The following is a 20,090-nucleotide window of genomic DNA, read 5'->3' as shown; positions in this document are numbered from 1 at the left end:
GTATAAAGAAGGTAGAATACATTCAGAAAAGCAACTAGGATGGTAGGAAGACTGTAAAACATGGCAAGATCACATCAGTTGAAAGAACTAAAACTGTTTATGAGCCTAGAAAAGAGAAACCTCTAGTTTAGTTTTAAACATAGTGATGGTTTTCAGATATTTTGAAAGTTTTCTTGTGAGAAATGAATTAGATTTTTGTGCTTAATTCAAAAACTCAGATCTTAGGATGATGAGAAAATGAAGCAAGATATATTTAGGGATCACGTTATTTAAAAATAAAATAATGGAAAAACAAATCTTCTAAATAGAGCTGTCAGAAAGTAGAATGACTATGTTGAGAGATAATGGGCTACCTCCTTATTGTCTTCAAGTAGTAACTAGATGACCATTATTGGAGATATTGTAAAGAAAATTCTTGGTCAAATGATTTGGACTAGATGGTCTCTGAGGTCCCTTTCAAATTTGGGATTCCATAATTCTGTGACTAATGGCAATAAGCAACAAAGACATAATTGGGAACATACATGATTGGGAGAAGAGATGTGCCTGCCTGAAGGAAGAGTAAGGAATGATGGGAAGAACATTTTGATTCCATCCATGAAATATTGAAAGGTATAGACAAAGATCTCCAGGATAGCAAACAGGTTCTCTAGTGACTGTTTAAGGACATGGAGTAAGATTACACAGGAATAAGCAGTGAATAAGTCACAATTTGCACAATTGGGAGGATTGCTCATGCCAGCAAAGTCACAGATCTCAAAAATGTATTAAATATTCATGGGCCCACAAGAGGTACACTGATTGATCAATAAAAATTCAGATTAATTAGCTTATAATATTTACCTTCTTATAAGTCATACTGTAATTTAAAATACTGATCTATATGGAGCTAAAATGATTTTAAATTTGAATCAATATTGTGGTCCACAGGACTACTTGTCCCTAAACTCCCTATAGTCCCAAACATCATATTTTCATTTTAAGATAGTATTTTCAATACAATTCGATTACTGACAACCAGAAGTTTAAAGCAATCTACAATTCCTTCTCAATTTCTCTTCCAAGAAAAAAATGAAAATGCTTCTCTTTCGCCACAGCATGCATCTAAGAATAAAGCAAAATGAATAAAGCTTTATTGTAAATTAGAACTGTTGGGGAATATTTTACATGAAATACATCTCAAGGAAGGCTTTTAATAATAATGCTCATTACATAAAATAGATCATTTTAAAGATAAAACTTTACTGCAACTTATATTAAACTTTAGTTTTTAATATTGTTTACATTTAAATTTTTAATTTTAAATTAACTTAAGTAAATTAAACTTTAATTATGAATATGTGTTTTAGTATTATTGGTTATGTTGGTAATACAAGTAAAACAAAGAATTGAATGTTAATGTTATTTTTATATTTCGTGGTACCTTTTTTTTTTTTTAAAAATTCAGATAAAAAAATTAACTCTCAAAAAAATAATAATCATTTTGTATACAAAATGCACAAAAATTATTATTGAATAAAATGAAATCAGGTGAGATTTGCATTTTTTAATTGTTGATGTAAAGAGCAACATTTTCACATGATGGATTGCACTATACTTTATTTTTTACACTATTATTGATCATAAGTTTAAATATACACAAATACCAAAAGCACAAAAATTAAAATATTTTGGTGTGTGAAATTAATATAATTTGTAACCTCTTTCTTCTTTTGAGAAGAAAGTTTTGAAAACTCATTTTCATCTATATTGGTCCCACCCTTTGATTGGCACATATGCATGTTATGGGAGAATGCCAAAGTCCTTGTGACTCTCTGGATTTGGGGAGGTGGTTTGCCTCTTGTCACTCATGACTCCTGGCATCCAGAGGACTGACTGAGATTGGATCAGTTCATCCAGAGAGACCCAGAAGGAGTGACATCATCAGAGGTTTTAAGAGAGGGGTTTGAGGGAGAAGAGCTCTCTTAGTCTGGAGACTTTTCCTGGCTTGGAAGGTTTTGACCAGTGAATGGAGACAAGATCCACAAACTCAGATTAGCTGGACACAGCTTGATGATTATGTGACTATCTCTCTTACTCCAATTTTTATTCCCTAATAAATAATTAATCATAACACTGTTCTATACACAAACCATCTCATTTCTAAGACAATATTTTATAACTAAAAATACTTTCCTATCCAATGTGGCGAGTTAGTTTGCATCCATACTTCTATGGAACCATCAATCTGCCCTTTCTTTAGATGGGAGAAATTTTTAAATTTATGTTTATTACAGTGAGACTCTTTGTATCCCCCCACTGGTGCAGATTGTGTCCCATCCATGCTTCTTCCTATGTAATCTTATTCCATGGTCTCTCACTAACCTATTTGGTATACTGGAGGCCCTCCTCTATTTCATGGAAATAACCACATTGTAAACTTTAAGGTGTTAATATAGGGGAACTTTGGGGTACAGAATCAAAATGGGAGAGTAGAGGAAGCAACAAAGCTATCTCAACATTCCTCTCCAAACAACTTTAAAATAAGACCTCAAACTGAATTCTAAAGCATCAGAGGCAACACAAGATTATGGTAAGATATTTTTCCAGCCCAAAACAACTTTAGAGATTGGAAGAAGTCTGGGGCTGGGGCTGGCCCAGTGTCAAGATGGTCAAATGGAAAAATAAATTTAAAAATTCGCTGATGAAAATAACTTCTTAAAAAGCAGAATAGGCCAAAATGGGAAAAGAGGTATAAAAGCTTACTAAAGATAACAATTTCTTAAAAATTAGAATTAGGCAAATAGAAGTTATTGACTCCATAAGATTTTGGGAAATAATTACTAAAAAATTCAAAATTTTAATGAGATAGAAGAAAATAGGAAATATATCATGAGAAAAACAACTGAACTGAAAAATATTTTGAGGAAAGATGATTTTAAGAATTATTAGAATTCCTGAAAGCCACAACCAAAGAGATATAATATTTTAAGAAATTATAAAGGCAACTATCCTGTTATCTTAAATCTAGAAGGTAAAATAGAAACTGAAAGAAACTATTGATAACCTCCTGAAATGTCACAATTCAAGACCCACCAGGCCAAGGAGGAAATATTACAAGCAGCCAGAAAGAAAGATTTCAGATAATGTAAAGCCACAATTAGGAACACACAAGATTTAGCATCTTCCATATTAAAGAAACAGAGGCCTTGGATTATGATAATCCAGAAGACAAAGGAGCTAGGATTATAACCAAGAATAACCTACCTAGAAAAACTGAATATAACTCTTCAGCAATAAAAATTGATATTTAAGGAAATAGAGAACTTTCAAGAATTTCTCACAAAAAGATCAGAGCTGAAAGAAAATTTTGGCATTCAATCAAAAGACTTAAGGGAAGCATAAAAGGGCAAACAGGAAAGAGAGTAATGATTAGAGAATCCATAAAGTTAAACTTATTTATATCTTATATGGAAAGACAATGCATATAACTCCTAAGAATTTTTATCATTATTAGGGCAGTTAGAATGAGTCTATATAGACACAGGGTATAAAATGTGAGTCAATTATGTTGGAATTATCTCCAAAAACATTGAAAGGAGTATGCTGTTAAGAAAAGGAGAAGGGAGAAGTAGAAAAGAGACATTTTTCTTGCATATAAAAGGAACAAAAGAAAAAGGTTTTACAGTAGAGGGGAAAATGGAGCAATAGCAGGCAGTACTTGAATCTCACTATCATCAGAATTAATTCAAAGAAGGAAGAATATATACAAATACTCAATTAGGTATAGAAATCTACCTTACATCCAAAAGGGAAATAAGATTAGAGGCAAGTAAGAGATATGGAGGGGGATGAAAAATGGGAGAACAGATTAAGGGACACATTGGTAAGAAGCAAAGACAAATGAGGTGGATCAATAAAAAAATAAAGAGAAAAGGATAAATAGGAGAAAACATGAAATGCAGTTTGTGATCATAACTATGAATGCTAATGAGATGAGCTTACCCATATAAAATCAAGGTAGAAAGCAGAATGGGTTAGAAAAAAGAATTCGAATATAAATTGTTTTTCAGAGACACACTTGAAACAGAATGACGTAAACAGTTAAAATAAAGGGCTGGAACAGAATCTTTTATGTTTCAGCTGGTGTAAAAAAAAAAAAGGAAAGAGTAGAAGTCGTAATTTCAGATAAAACAAAAATATACCTAATTAAAAAAAGATAATTGGGGAAACTAATTTTGTTAAAAGGTACCATAGATAATGAAGTATCATTAAAAGTTTTGCAGTAATTTCTCTGATAAAAACCTCATTATATACACATACACATACATGCATTCCCCTATTGGTGAATGATCAAAAGATATGAATAGGCAGCTTTCAAAAGAAGAAAGCAAAAGCTATATATAGTCAGGAAAAAAATACTCTGTCACTATTAATTAGAGAGATGCAAATTAAAAGAACTATGAGATACATTATCACACCTAACAGGTTTACTAATATAACAGAAAAGGAAAATGACGAATCATGGAGGGGATGTGGAAAAATTAGGACACTGAAGCATTGTTGATGGAGTTGTAAGCTAGTCCAACTATTCTGGAGAACAATTTGGAATTACATCCAAAAAAGGGCTATAAAACTGTTACACCCTTTGATTCGGCAATACTACAAATAGATCTGCATCCCAATGAGACCAAAGAGAAGGTTAATAGATCTATTTGTACAAAAATACTCATAGAACCTCTTTTCATGACAGCAACAAATTAAAAATTGAGGGTATGCCCATCATTTGGGAAATGGATGAACAAGTTGGGGTATACGATTGTGATGGAATGCTATCGTAGTATAAAAAGTGAGTAGGATGGTTTCAGAAAAATCTAGGAAGACTTACTTGAACTAATGTAAAGTGAAGCGAACATTGTCCATAGTAACAACAATATCATAACAATGATTAAATGTGAAAGACTTAACTTCTCTGATCAAAACAATGATCTGAGATAATGACAAAGGACGCAGGATGAAAAACTCTATCTACCTCCAGAAAGAGGACAGATGAACTCTGCATCCAGACTAAAGCTAACCTTTCTTTTTTACTTTCTCTACTTTATTTTGTTTGTGTTTTCTTTCGCAACATAGGCTATGCATGACCTCATACATATCCCTAAATCAAATTGCTTATCTTCTTAGGGAGGAGCGAGAGGCAGACAGGTGGGAGAGAATTTGGAACTCTATTTAAAAAGGGATTTTTTTTAAATTTATGTAATTTGGAAATATTTCATGTAATTAATATTAAAATATAATCAATTTTAAAAATAAAGTGCTGGATAAATGCTAGCTGTTGTTGCAATTATTATTGTCTCCATTGCATTTGGAGATGGGACTTACTTAATCCCCAATGACTGGCTGACTTAAATCAGGTATCCAGGTGGTTTTTCCATTTACTTATCCATATATCCCAAAAAAAATAAAGTAACATTTGCTTGGTTGTCCAGGTAGTCATAATTATTTTGCTTTATTCTGCATATTTTCAATTCTATCTAAATAGTTTTTGTGCCTATAATGAATAGGATTCTCTAAAGTGTGGGGGCCCAAAGTCCAGGGTTATGGGGTTCCTGGGAAAAGGTATACAGTATACAATAAAAGATGCTACGGTTATGATTGTTTCTTGAGAACTATCCTGATGCATTAGGAAATCTGCCATGTCATTATTTTGTCTAACAAAGAACATTCCTCAAAATTTTTATCCATGAAAGTTCAAGGAAATAGGAAAGAAAGGTCATTTTCCATTCCTTAGTTTAGATTCAGAAAGCAGGGATTAAGCTTAATATCACTAAGATTGTTGGCAATCTGGTTTTTAAAGACCTATCTGAAATTAGAAATTTTAGAATGTATTTACAGCAATTTAAAAATATATATTAATACCAAATCTTCTTGCTTCTGTTCTTTGAAAGTTGGCAGCTCCCGTATAAAGTACATTTGGATATTGAAAACATGTTAAATCAGCAAAATTATCTCATAAAAACTATGCATTATAAGTGGCTCATTAAGTATATTAACTAATTCTCATAGTACCCAAGAGGAGAAACATCAACCAGATCTACTGATACATCTATTTATACATGTGTTCAAATTTACTAAGTATTAGAATTAATTTGGCTGCTTTTTTTAGTAGCCACATTTCTAATTTTTCCCATTATTCATTAGTTAATTCAAATTTCCAATTTGCATTTTTTATGGCAAATGTGAAATTTAAACAAGAGTTTGGGATCTCAGCCATTTTAGAGTTACCATGTATATTATGCCTGTCTTTGGCAATTAGGGAATTTATGTTGCTTTTTTTTTCCATTTTTATCTTTCTTTCCTGACATATGGATTAACATGTCATTTTCATTATCTCCTGTGAAAGAATCTCAATTTGCTCATCTGTTGTCTTATCCCTGTCAACCTTAACTGAGGTGGCTTATTCTTGTTCTTTCCTTCTCATTTTTTCTCCAGTACAGGATTTAAAAATCATAGCACTTTAAAGGCAGAAGTTGCCTTTAAATATAACCCTGTCCTGCCCAATTATTTTATAGTCCTTGATCAGAGAAGTAACTCCCTCAATGTCATACAGTCAGGAGTAAGTTCATTAAGAATATTTTAGAAGAATTATTCCAATACTTCAAAGCTTTCATTTTGATATTGGCAAAGTCATTTTTTTTCAGTCCTTGACTGAAATTCTCTTGACTGTATGTAACCTTCCTCACATATCACACAAGCAAATTCATGCTAATATTTTCTCTTATAGGCTAATATAATTTCCAAAAAATACTATGATCCATGAAGCCATTTTGCATTACAGTCAATTCTCCAATTATCCATGTTAATTGGATGTTAACAATGGTGGGGAAAATGAATGTTTCAATAATAAGTAATTTTATTCTAGTTATGTTAATTCTCTCCCTTACCAAACTTACTAGTAAAATTGGGGAAGAGACCTAAAAAGTAGGTCCCTCTAGCTAGAGAGTATATGAAGTGCTAAACTCTAGTCCTTCTGGGTGAACATTTGGCTCCAAGCTGAAGGTCTTCTTGTTTTAGAATGACATAGTAGGGGTAGTTGGGTGGCTCAGTGGACAGAGGACCAACCCTGGAAAAGTGAGGTCACCTAGGATGGTCCTTTGGTCTCCTTACTTTACCCCTTCATGGGAGGAGAGGAGAAGTAACAGGATCAAAGCTGGTCTGAGGAAATTGGTCATTGATCCAGGATGAGCTGAGATCTCAGGAGATTTTAAAAAGATTAATTCTACCCTGTGGTTTCTTCTTCCTTGTCTCTCTCTGGAACATAAGGCTTTCTCTTTGGGATTCCTCCTAAGGAGTTGGGGAAAGACTTGTGATTCCCCCACCCCAGAATGAGGGTTGCTTTAAAAACAGAAGATGACCTATATATCTCCTAAGCAAGCACTAGCACCGGTACTACCTGGGCTTTGGAAGCTTTGCTGTTGCTTCTGCTTTGTGATTCTTTCCTGATCATAGGTGATTCGATGTTAATCCTGAGATCGACATTTGCAGGCTTATAGGCAACCTTGTGAGTAAAGAATTTCTGAGGTCCTGGGTCCTCACACTACAATTAATCCAGTGCTCCTTAGAGGAGAAGACAACCATCAACAGGATGATGAACCTAAGCCCTGGCTTCATTTGTCAGGGGGAAAAAATGGAACCATAAAGGAGATACTAAAGAGCCATGATGAAAATGAAATGCCTATTGTGAAGTCTTGCAAACTGCTTCATGTTTTGATGTTTTAAATAACAACCTCCTAGAAGAGTATAAAAGTAGTTTTAAGTTACTTCTGTATGTTCAAAGTTTTTGCCAGTCACTTTTGTGAATCTTTTATGTTTTTAGCATTTCTTTTGCATAAAGGAAGTAAATAACTGTCCTATACCTAATTTATATCATCCGTTAAGTAGGCATATATTCTCCTCCTTCTGGCTCTAAGCCTAGCACTCTATCCATTACACCATAATAGTTTCCTCTTGGGGTGACCCTAGATAAAAACTCAACCTATATTTTACCTAAATCTAACCAGAGCCACCGAGTGAGGACATAAAGAACCAGGGAGTTTGAGAAAAGAGCCTAATTTATTTTTTCAGAGACCATGATTCCTCGAACTAAATCCAGTCTGCAGATGAATTGGTCCAGAATTGAGAGGGATTCCTTGTTAGAAAATGAACCCCCAAATTCACTGAAGCCAGCTTCAGTTTTGTGGTTATTATTGTCCTACTAATATTCAGACAAGTTGCATTTTCCCTATATATTGTCTTGGGGAAGTATGAAGAAATAAGATGTTAGTCAAAAGAAAGAGGGAGTGACGCAGCTAAGTGGATTGGTGGGTAGAGAGCCAGCCTTGAATTGGAAGGAGGGTTCAAGTCTGGTCTCAGACACTTTCTAGCTGTGTGACCCTGGGAAAGTCACCTTAATTATCTAGCTCTTACTGCTCTTCTGCTTTGAAATAAATACTTAGTATAGATTCTAAGAAAGAGGGTAAGTTTTAAAAAAAAATAAAGATAGCTACTCTCACCAATACAATGATCCAGAATAATTCTGAGGGACTCATGACAAAGAATGCTATCCACCTCCAGAGAAAAGAACTGCTGGAGTACAAACGCAGATGAAAACATGATTTTTCACTTGTTTATTTGGGCATATGTTGTAGGATTTTTGGCTTTATAAGATTAGTCATTTGCAAAAATGAACAATATAGAGATAATAATAATAATAAAGAAAAAGAAGAGAGAGGGAGGGAGATAACAGTAGTAGAAAGGAACAAGTGTGAACAATATATATAGGACTATATGTAGAATTGGACAGCGAGGGGGTGTAGTGGTGAGAGTGCCAGGATTGGAGTCAGAAAGACTCATCTTTCTGAGTCCAAATCAGGCCTCAGACTCTTTACTAACTGTGTGACCCTGAACAAGTCATTTAACCCACTTTGCCTCAGTTTTCTCAGCTACAAAATAATGTAGAGAAAGAAATGGCAAACCACTTCAGTATCTTTGCCAAGGAAACCTCAAGTTGGATCATGTAGATTCAGACACAACTGAAAAGAATTAAACAACAATAAAAATACATAAAATTATGTATAAAACTATATCTAGATAAAAGGCATTCATAAGATAACTAAAAAACTCCAGAAAAATCCAAAGAGGATTCTTCATTGAATTTATGTCATCTATGTTCAAAACGTTCTTATTTTAAAGTGGCAGGGTAGTTGTGGAAATTATGAATATATGAGTATGGAAAATACAGAATATGGAATCAAAATCTGAAGAAGGACTTTAAACGTGACTGTAACCTATAATTTGAGAAGAGAATATCCAGAGCTGGGGGTATGCTGGAACCAGCTCAAATGGGCTTGCAAGAGTTGATTGCACCAGAATTTACTCACAAGAGCATATTTTCAATATGAGCATTTCTATCTCAGGAACCAGCAAATGCTACAAATCAGGTCTCCATTTACTGTTTTGTTGATTGTTTGCCAAAAAATAAATATGCTTAGCTCTCTATAACTCATAGAAATAGGCAGCGAGTTGTATTTTGCCCTTGGGCCTTAGTTTGCCAACCCCTAGTTTAAATTTGGGAAAATGATAGAGAAAATGTTAACAAGGAAGATTAAACTTAAAAATGTGTCATGCATTTTCTTCAGGGGTCCAGTCATTAAGCAGCTACCAGCACATCCCTGCCCAGAGCCAACTAAAAGTTCTACTTTACTTCTCTCCATTTTATTAGAAGGTCAAAGAGGGAGACACTAAGCAGGTGTGCAAATACCATAGTGTCTAGTATTTTCAGAAATATCAGCACTGTATAATTTAGATCCTTAGGGTGCTATAGGAGAGTACTTTCTGGTGTTGAATCAGCAAAGGGGAGAGAAAGCAGAAAAAATGCATATTTAGCATCCCTTATTGCCTGGTCTATTGAGCTGTCAATAAACATCAGATTGGACAAATACTGTGTAACATTCCATTAAAGTCATTAGTGCTAATTGACAGCTCTACTAGTCAGTGACATTGTTTGGAATAAGGGGGCAGGTATCTCCCATGCCAATAGTAAATTCCAGCTTTTGCCTGCTTTTTTTGTGTTCCTTAAAACCACCCTTAGTACCATCTTGCATAAAACTTTAATTTTCAATTTCTCTTTTTAATCTCCATGTCAGGCATCCAAACAGTTTTTAAGGAGAAAGTTACCATACACTGTTTCCTATTTGAAATGTTAGATAAATGATGCAAAGAGGTTTTGTTTTAATTGTTTCCTATTTGTCCTGCACACACCTTGTTTTGTATATCTTTATATATTTGTTGTCTCCCCAGTGAGACTGTAAGCTCTTTGGGGACATGGATTTGTCTTTTTCCTCCTTTTACTGTCTCTTAGTACAATGTCTAGAACATAGTAGGCATTTAATAAACATTTATTGATTGTTTGATTGTTTTCACTTCTGTGTTGAAAATATTTATTTTTTAAATTATTTTAATCTACTCTCTTTGTGCTGAAGTATGCAATCAGCATAATAGATGATTTCCATACAAGTCAAAATTAGAGCTTCATAGGAAATTTGCAAAAACAATCATGAATGAATATAGAAGCACATGATGAAAAAAAAGCCCTAATTTGGACACCAGAAATCCTATGTTCTAGTCCCAGTTCTGTCACTAATTAGCTGTGTGACTTTGACCAAGTCATTTAAATTCTTTGGGACTTGCTTTCAAAATCTGTAAAATAAAGCAATTGAAATGAAATGGTCTATTAAATTGCTGTGCTCCTCAGGTTCAGGATGTCAAGGAATACAAATCAAGTCTCATCCAAAGATGATCTAACTACAGACTTTATTTAATAATATACAAGTCAGATGGCCAAACTCAATCATACAGAAAAACAAAAGTTTCTTCTTTGGGCAACTTCTAATCTTGAAGCTTTCAGCTGAGAGATAAGGTTATAAGGTGAGAAACAAAACTATCAAGGTAAAGGACCTCAGGACCTCTAAGATAGCCTATGAATATAGTAGGCTTCAGTCCTTGACCTCTTCATTTGTTCTTCAATTTTAAGTGAAGGAATGACCACAATCTTATCTGAGAATAGAGTCTCTACTGTGCTCTGAATTCATATTTGATACCCCAAGAAGCATAGAGAAACCTCCAAGGTCCAATCCAGTAGAAATTAAAACAAGGCCTCACACTGTAATGATGCTTTATTTGGATATGAAATGGGTATTACTAATAATACATAAAAACTGCATTAAGTTCAAGCCTACTACCCAGAGGTAGTATAGGAGAGAATATACCCCTGAAGTGTTTTTTTGGGGGGAAAGTTGTGTTTTTGTTCTTGCTACATCTTCAAAGTATGTGTTGTAATATTTTAAAAGATATTTATTTGAGATATTTTAAGATATAAGATATTTGAATATTTCGGTACATCTCTTCGATACCCATTTAGTCTCCATTTTTTCTGTGCTTAAGGAAATGAATCAGCACACTTAAGGAAAATCTAGAAGGTTGGTTTTATCCAGACAATAATAGCTCAGCTATCAGATGACCCACAGATTAACATTTACTCCCTTATTTATGGCCTAACAAAGATACCATTTCTTCCTTGAAGATTTCTTGGACAAAATTTCTTTTCCCAACCCCCAACCCTAGGTGAAAATGGTCTTTATCTTCTTTCCTTAGGTTGCTGCTGAGGTCCTTTGCTGGCATACTTTCTCCATTGAGCTGCTAATTACTGGTGTAACCATTTAGTCTGTGTTCTCTTTTGCACTGCCTTGTGCTGATTCTCTGTTGATTATAGCTGTTATGTGGTTTTTGTTGTTATCTATAGGGGAATACTGACAGTTCTTATAGAATGTGTGTATGATATCTATATCTATATAGGTACAGACTTTTACATGTCTCTTTCACTCCTTTTGTGAGTCAGACATACAAGTATACCTTGTCTATAGGTCAAATCTGTCCTTTGACTATCTTGCTTCTATATCAACAACCATTCTCTCAGACTTATTTATTATTTAAGATGGGGCAATAAAATTATTTTTAGATCTGATTATGCTCCCAGCCACTAGCACAAGGTTTTGCAGATTGCCCAGGAACCTCACTCTAAGCAAATTGGATAGTAATAAAAAAATTTTTAGATTAACCTGTTAAAGAATATGGGAAAAGTTGAAGACAATGACTTAGTAATTGAGGGGAAAAGACTATAGTATATGCAGAATGTTTTATAAAGGATCTGTGAATCCATATGTGAATCCATAAATAAGCAAACACACCTTATGTAGACTGAATAATAATATGCCTAGCACATATGTTTTAAAATGTGTTTAGATATAATTGTCATTTTTTTAAAGCTCAATTATACAAAGAAGTTGTACTTTTGTCAATATGTTTCCTAGTATGAGAAATCTTTCTACAACCCCAGAGAACAATCTATAAATTTGTTAAAAAGTCCTAGGGTGTTTCTTAAGGTTCAGAAGGTTAAGCTTTTTACCCATGATCACTCCATTAGTGTCAGATTCAGAATATAAACCCAAATCATTCTCACTCTAAGCCCATTTATCTATTATATTCTCACTGTGTTTAATGAAGCAAATTCATGATATATTTGTCATTATGTATTTTCTCAATCAGTAGATACTATCAGTATAATTACTATCATGCAGGCAGGGGGGAGGAACTAAAATATTTTAGGTTAAAAGGTCTGTATATATGAAAAGATTGGGAATTACTGCACTTCATGCTTTCTCTCCAGAGCAGATATGTATTTGGGGACTGAATAGAGAGAAAGAGAGAATATAAAGACAATATATAAAGAAAAGACTAAGATAATTCTCAGAGTCCATTAGTGCCTCCAAAGTAATAGAGAAGGGAAGAGGCAGTGAGGGTTTAGAGGAATAGATAATGAGTTCTGTTTTAGAAATGTTTAGTTTAAGATGTCTATTGGACATCCAGTTCAAGTATTCTAAAGGGCAGTTGGAGATAAGAGATTGGATATCAGCCGGGAAATTAAAGGAAGGTAGGGAAATTTGAGAATCATCAGCATAAAGATAGCAACTAAATCCATGGGAGCTGATATAATAACTATTGTAGAGAAGTAAGAGAAGAAGGCCCAGAAGGGACCCCTCAAGGACACCTATGGTTAGAGGGTGTGATCTGCATAATGATCTTACAAAGGATGAAGAATTGGATTGGATCTCCCCCTTCCTATCTTTCCACTCCTCAAATTCCCTTGCCTAGCAAGGTGCCTGCTTAAGGCAGAGCTTAATAAATGCTTTTTTTACTGATTGATTGAAGATCTGATTTCAAAATCAGCCTCAGATACCCACTAGCTACGTGAATCTGGACAAGTCACTAAACTTATATCTTAGTTTACTCATCTGTAAAATGAAGAATAGCATCTACATCTCAGAGTTACAAGGATCAAATGAGATCATCTTTATAAAGTGCTTTGAAAACCATAAAACACACTAAATAAATATGAGCTATTAGGAAGTGAAAAGTTATCTAGAAGAAAAAAAGAGATTTAGAAAGAAAATATTTGGCTATGAAAATGGTGTCTCAGAAAGGGATTTGAATTTCTGCATTATAGCAAAGAATGGAATGTACTTTAAAAAATGATAAAGAGAGAAAAGCCATGTATAGTCCGACATGCCCACTAGATTTATGGAGAAAAGATTTCAAAGGGCTCAGAGAAAGGATAGGTAGATTCCAATGAATTAATATCTTGGAGAAATAAGCTAAAGAGGAAATTCCAAAAGATATAATATTTCTTAAGTATTTAGCACAGTGCCTGGCACATAGTAAGTGCTATATAAATGCTAGTTATTATAATTGTTATTTATAGTTATTGTCTGATATTTTTACTCATCCTGAAGAGTAAAATGGAAGTGAGATGAGTTGAATAGTTCACCGTTTAGTTGGTTGTTATTATTCTATCCATCCTGATGATCTAATCTCTTCTTTAATTAGCCTATTTTTCTCAATACATACATGTATTCATACACACACACACACACACATACACACAAACTTGTCCCTAACTATCCTTGCTCCCTTTAACTCATTCTGGTCTTACCATTCCTAACACAATCCTTCTAGGATAGGGCTTCTCTTCTGTATTCATTCTGGTTTGCATGTAATGACATGTTTCAATCATCGGTCTTTTTATATCTTTGTTTTAAATTAGTTCCCTGTGTGTGTCCACATAAGTCTCTTTGGGCATCCCCTTGTTATTTGTATCATGAGAATAATTTCTGCTTAGGTCTTCAGAAATGGTTAACAGAAGTTAACCATTAAGTTAATGTATGAACAGAGACACACACATGCATACACACACCCCTCAAACATATTTGTCCAGGACATACACACATATGTATTCATGTGTGTGTGTTATCCCTGTATACCTTAATGAACTTATATAGTCAGGACACACACATAGGTGAGAAGATATCTTGTGCTCTTGACCTGATACAGCCAATGATATAATCAAGCTGCTCCTACTGGGACTGCTGGAGGTGTATGAGTGGCTCAGGAATGACTAGCACCTCTGGATTGAGGCTTGCCAAGCCCTTTTCAAGGATGCTCATTCATTCACTTTTGGCATCCACTTTTCACCCAACTCTCACCTGTGGCTCCAAGAAGCTGTTGCATGCACAGAGACCACATCCTGGTGGAAAGTGTCTTGGCAGAGGACCTAAACCAGGTTGGAGGGAACTGAGAGCCCTCAAACCTGACCATGGTTTAGGGGGACATCTACCCCCAAACATGTGAAGATTTCCCCAGCAGAAAAGAGAACATGAACAATTCGTTCCAGTTGCCATGAAGGCAGCTGAAGGAGTGCTTAGATCTGGGTAGGACGTCGAAGATACTAAGTTCATCCACTGTATCCTACGCCATTACCAGTCATCCTGATTTATGTCTTGCCACTGGACTTGGATCCCTCTGAATAAAAAAGTGAAGCTGATGACCCTATGCAACTCTGCCTCACTTAAATCCAAGTCTACTTCCTAATATTCTCAGCCATATGTATAGTCTGTGAAAAGGGAATCCTTTGTTCTCTTTGCCTAATTGAAATTAATACTTTGACAATAACTTAAGTACCCCTACTTAATACCTCAATAGACTGTGAGGACAAGATTAGCTTTCCTTTGTCTACCTTTTGATTGAATCAACATAACTAGGTGGAGGAGCTCACAAACCACTTAGTGGGTTCACACCTTGATGCTAGGTGAGAAACCCACAAGATACTTGGAAAGCTCCAACTTTTTTCCCCAAACTCAAACATCCAGAAACTTAAGAATTCACACACCCAGAAAGGCATGAATCTAAAGGTGACAACTCAGACAATTTGGAAACTGTGATTGGCTCCCATGAAAAGGGGAAAAAAGGACAGGAAACCACCATAAAAGCCATGAAAATCCCTGAGCAGGGAGTCTGATGAAGGTGACTCTAGTGGAGAGTGTCTCCTAGAGATAGTCTTCAAGGGAACTTCACTGGAGACTGCGGCTTAGACTGTGGCTCAGATTGAGGCAACAACCTTGGATTCTGACTCCTGGATTACCTAGTTGGGTGAGTGAAAAGGGCTAACTACTTTCCTACTTTCCTAAGAGACTAAGTTTCCATCTTGGAGGAGCTTCCATCCCTCCTGGCTGAGGACTAGTATAGGTATTTTCTCTAACCTCTCTCATATTTCTCTACCTTATTGTTTCTCCTCTATTTTTGTAAATAAACTTCTGACTGGAGATATAACAACTCTGGCCAACCACGTTATTTCACAAAATTTAAGTCCAACCACTAAATTTAAATCTTACATATCTCCACTGGATGATACTTCTCAGATCCCATGGGCAATGCCAGCAACTTGCCAGGTGCACTTTACTGACCAAATCATTTTGGAGCTTCTCTCCAATTCTAGCTTCTGGCTTTATCTTTATATTTTAGTTGAAGTATCTCAGTTCCTCAATGGAAGAATGAATTCTCCCATGCTTTTTTTAGTTAGAAGCCCCAAAGCTTTCTTGCAACTATTAGGAAAAACAACAGCATTTAACTCTCATCCATGAGACATCCAAAAATCATATCTGGAGGAGATAAGGGGAAACCTACCCAGATTTTTCCTTAAAAAAAAAAAAAAAAGATCTATCTCAAAAAAATAAGGGGAAAGGACCTACTTACCAGAAATATTTATAGCTGCTCTTTTTTGTAGTGGCAAGGAAGTGGATCAATTGAGGAATGGCTGAGCAATTTGTGGTATATGTTAGTGGTGAAATACACTTGTGCTGTAAGAAATGATGAAGAAGATGATTTCAGAAAGGGCTGGAAAGACTTATATGAATTAATGCAGAGTGAAATCAACAGAAGCAGAAGAATTGTGCACAGTGATAACATTCTCAGCAATACAATGATCCCACACAATTCTGAGGGACTTATGACAAAGAATGCTACACACCTCCAAGAGAAAGAACTTTTAGAATTGGAATGCAGATCAAAGCATATGATTTTTCACTTTAGTTTATTTGGGGTTTTGGTTTTATATGAGTGTTCTCTTACAAAAATGAACAATATGGAAATAGGTTTTGCATGATAATGCATGTAGAACCAAGATCAAATTACTTACCAGTACTGGGAAGAGAAAGAGAAGGGAGGGAAGACAGCAACTTGGATCATGTAACTTCAGAACACTTATATAGAAAATTGTTATTATATGTACTTGGTAAAATGAAATATTTTTACAAAAAAAGATGATCTGCTTATTCTTCTCAGAGCTATGGTGAAAATAAACTTTCAAAACCAAGATAATCTGCTTCACATAACAAGCTCTGTTGGAACAAAGAACAGAACCACTCCTACCTAGGTAGCACCCTCAAGCTCAAGTCTATTATTTAAACTATATTTATTGGTTTCTCTAACTTAGGCTGAGAATTTCTTTTGCCTATTTAATCTATGTTGATTATACTGTATTAAATCAGCATTTATTCTAAAGGCTACTTTCTCAGTAATGGAGTCTTTGGGTTCCTGTAAAGTCAGTTTCTCAATTCTGAAATCCTTCAGCCTTCTACACTTCCCAGTCAAATTAGTATGTGGGAGGTGGGAAACGAGGGACTGACAAAAGCATAGCTACCCTTGTCTATGGAACAAGGATATTTGTCTTTCTCCATCTTATACCACATTCTTGCTTTTCTTACCTACAACTGATTCTGTTTTAATGCAACATATGTGCTCCTAAAAATCCACTTTGCTATGTAAAATAAGCCACAAAGTTTATGAGAAAATGGCTTACCTTTACAAGTCAAAAATTCATCAGTGACTTTTTTTTAAGGAATCTAATAAAAACAGTAGTATGATTAATCATTAAGATATCCATGTATACCACAATAGATAGTGGCCATATCCATGACCTCAGGCTACTGCTTAACCTGTGCCCCAATTCCCAAGGAGCCAGGTTGGCAAAATTAAGACTATGCAGGCAATAGGTCAACTTGTATGGGACAGCAAATATGGAAACCACAGTTTCGGCCTTCCTTGGTAGAAGGTTGGGGAGTAGGTAGAAGAAGAATCCCCTTCTTCAGCCCACAGCTCCTGCTGCACCAGAAAATATATATGAAACGTGGCACTTTACCTTAAAAACATGAAGTTTGCTCATGGAAGCTGATGTCAGAAACCTTACGGCTTGTGAGTCATGGTGAAGTGGTCATTTTCTGTGTTCCCTCAATGGTTATCTCTGATGAATTCTCACATAAGCAAACACAAAATTCAAGTTACACTCAGCTCATTCTCTAATACATGAATTGCGAAAATATGCATTTACAAAACAAGGGTTATAGAAGAACAGAGTAAGTCCTTGTTCCCTTAAACGAGTTTTCAAAGGGCAATCATATGGATAAGAGAAACTAGATTTGTTCTGCTTGGCCCCAGAGGACAGAACTGGGAACAACGGGGAAAATTACAGACATAAATTTAGGTGATTTAAGGAAATAAATTCCCATTCACTAGAGATCTCTAAAAATGAAATGATCTGCTTTGAGAAAATAGTGGATTTTCCCCTCATTGGAAGCTGGAGAGTGACTTTGGGGGACCATAAGTAAAAGGAATTTGGAGTTAGGTCAGGTATGGTTAGGACCAGATCTAGGCATCTTGGATTCTGTGTGTGAGATTACTTCTCTATAAAAGTTGAGCACCCTGAGAGAATGGAACATAGGACAGTGGGTGGAGAGAAGAGACACAAGAATTATGACAGGAGAAAGGAGAAAGAGCTATAAGGGAAAACAGAGCCTAAGACAAGGCCTCCTTGAGAATTTTGCCTAGGATTGGCCTCATCTGTCATCTACCACTGAGAGCAGTTATACTTTGTTATCCAATTAATGGCATGCTAACATTTCCTGTTGCCTACTGCTTTCCTTGGGGATGGGTATATGCTTAGGTCAAGCCCAGAGGGGGATGCATTCTGAAAACACAGATCAAGTGTTCCAGCTGACTTTAATGAGCTCCTGGAGGCAAGGAGAGGATTTGGGGGAGACAGACTGAATTCAAATCAGGATACCTACACTTGCTCTATAAAATGTGTGTTTGTACTTAATGTTACAATAGAAGGGACATGGATTGTGTTCTCTAATAATATGAGTCTCCCTTAGGTGATTTCTCTTTCTGAAAAAAAAAATAGTTTTAAATGCAGAGGGGATAGTAAGTCACTGGATGTTTTACCTACAGGTTTGACAATTTTCTCTCAGACCTCCTTTGCAGCCTGTAGCCAAAATACTTATTCTTGCCTATATTTCATCACAAGATGAACCATAAAGAGCTAGCCTCAGTTAGAAATACTACAAAGCAAAAAGGGAGGATGCTCCTGCTGCACAGAAGAAAATTAAGTTCTGGCAATCCTGTAAATTCATCCTGAAATGACATCTTTATTTTGATTGAGTGACAAATAACTTCTTCTGACTTAAAGCAGAAAATTATGTATATGCTCTTGGGATTAAATTGTTCAGGGTAAAGCATTTGAGAATAAAAAATGTGCCATTCGGTTCCATGTTCCTCACTAATAATGTTGTTAAGTTTGAAGGCACTGCTCCTCCTGGAAGTTACAGGGGTAACATAGAGAAATCACACACTGAAGCTTAAGGTAAAAAAAAAAACAATCCTGGGGAAAGCACCAGGTCAGCCTAATAGATGAAGTGAAATATGATAAAGAAACTCAAACCAGGATCAACCAAATGTGTTTATCCAAGAAAACTAATGAACAAAGCATTTTGACTCTTTGCATTAAACCTAAAAGAGACACCCCCCAAAAAATCATTTTAACAATACATATTGTGATGGTTTATAAAAGTGCATAAATTTTAGGTGTGCCCTAGGGCAGGGGCTCAAGGTTGGAGAGTTGTCAAAGGAGGAGAAAAACTGTCATGAATAGTAAAGATCCCACAGGGAGCAAAATGCCTCAGCTGAGATCCAGCTCCATGGACAAAAAAAGGTATAGTTGGGACATTAAAATATAAGAATGACGGGTTCCAGAATAGCATGGAGCACACCTAATAAAGGATGGGAAAAATGTATTTGCCTGAGGTCTTGCAAATCTAATCAAAAGGATTTTAAGCTGAAAAGGAAAAGGGAGAAAGAAAACTGCCTACATATATCCACCAAGCTACAGACAGTAGCTACAAGAATAGCAGTAAAAACCATCACCACCACCACCACCAACAACTTCCAAGAGACAAAAATTCAAAACATACAATAAAACCCACAGCTATAGATATCAATACATAAACACACACACATAAATGGATAGATAAAGTAAAAGAGGTTCTTCTATAGAAGGCAAATTTGACTTCAGGAGTATCACTGAAACTTCATGGAATGAGTTTTACAATTGGGAAAGGAATTCTTGATTTATAAAGAAGAGGATAAGTTAAATGTCAGGGATGAGATATATAGAGAGTTCTTATAGATATAGAGAGATATAAGATATATGTTTATCTATTTACAATAGAGAAAGGAAGAGAGAAGGGGTGAGAGTGAGAGAGGAAGGGGAAGGAGGAGGAGGAGAAGAAGAAGAAGGAGAAGGAGAAGAAGAAGAAGGAGAAGAAGAAGAAGAAGAAGAAGAAGAAGAA

This window comes from Gracilinanus agilis, chromosome 1 (genome assembly GCF_016433145.1).
Source record: "Gracilinanus agilis isolate LMUSP501 chromosome 1, AgileGrace, whole genome shotgun sequence".
Lineage (NCBI taxonomy): Eukaryota > Metazoa > Chordata > Mammalia > Didelphimorphia > Didelphidae > Gracilinanus > Gracilinanus agilis.
Note: the sequence above shows the minus strand (reverse complement) of the source record.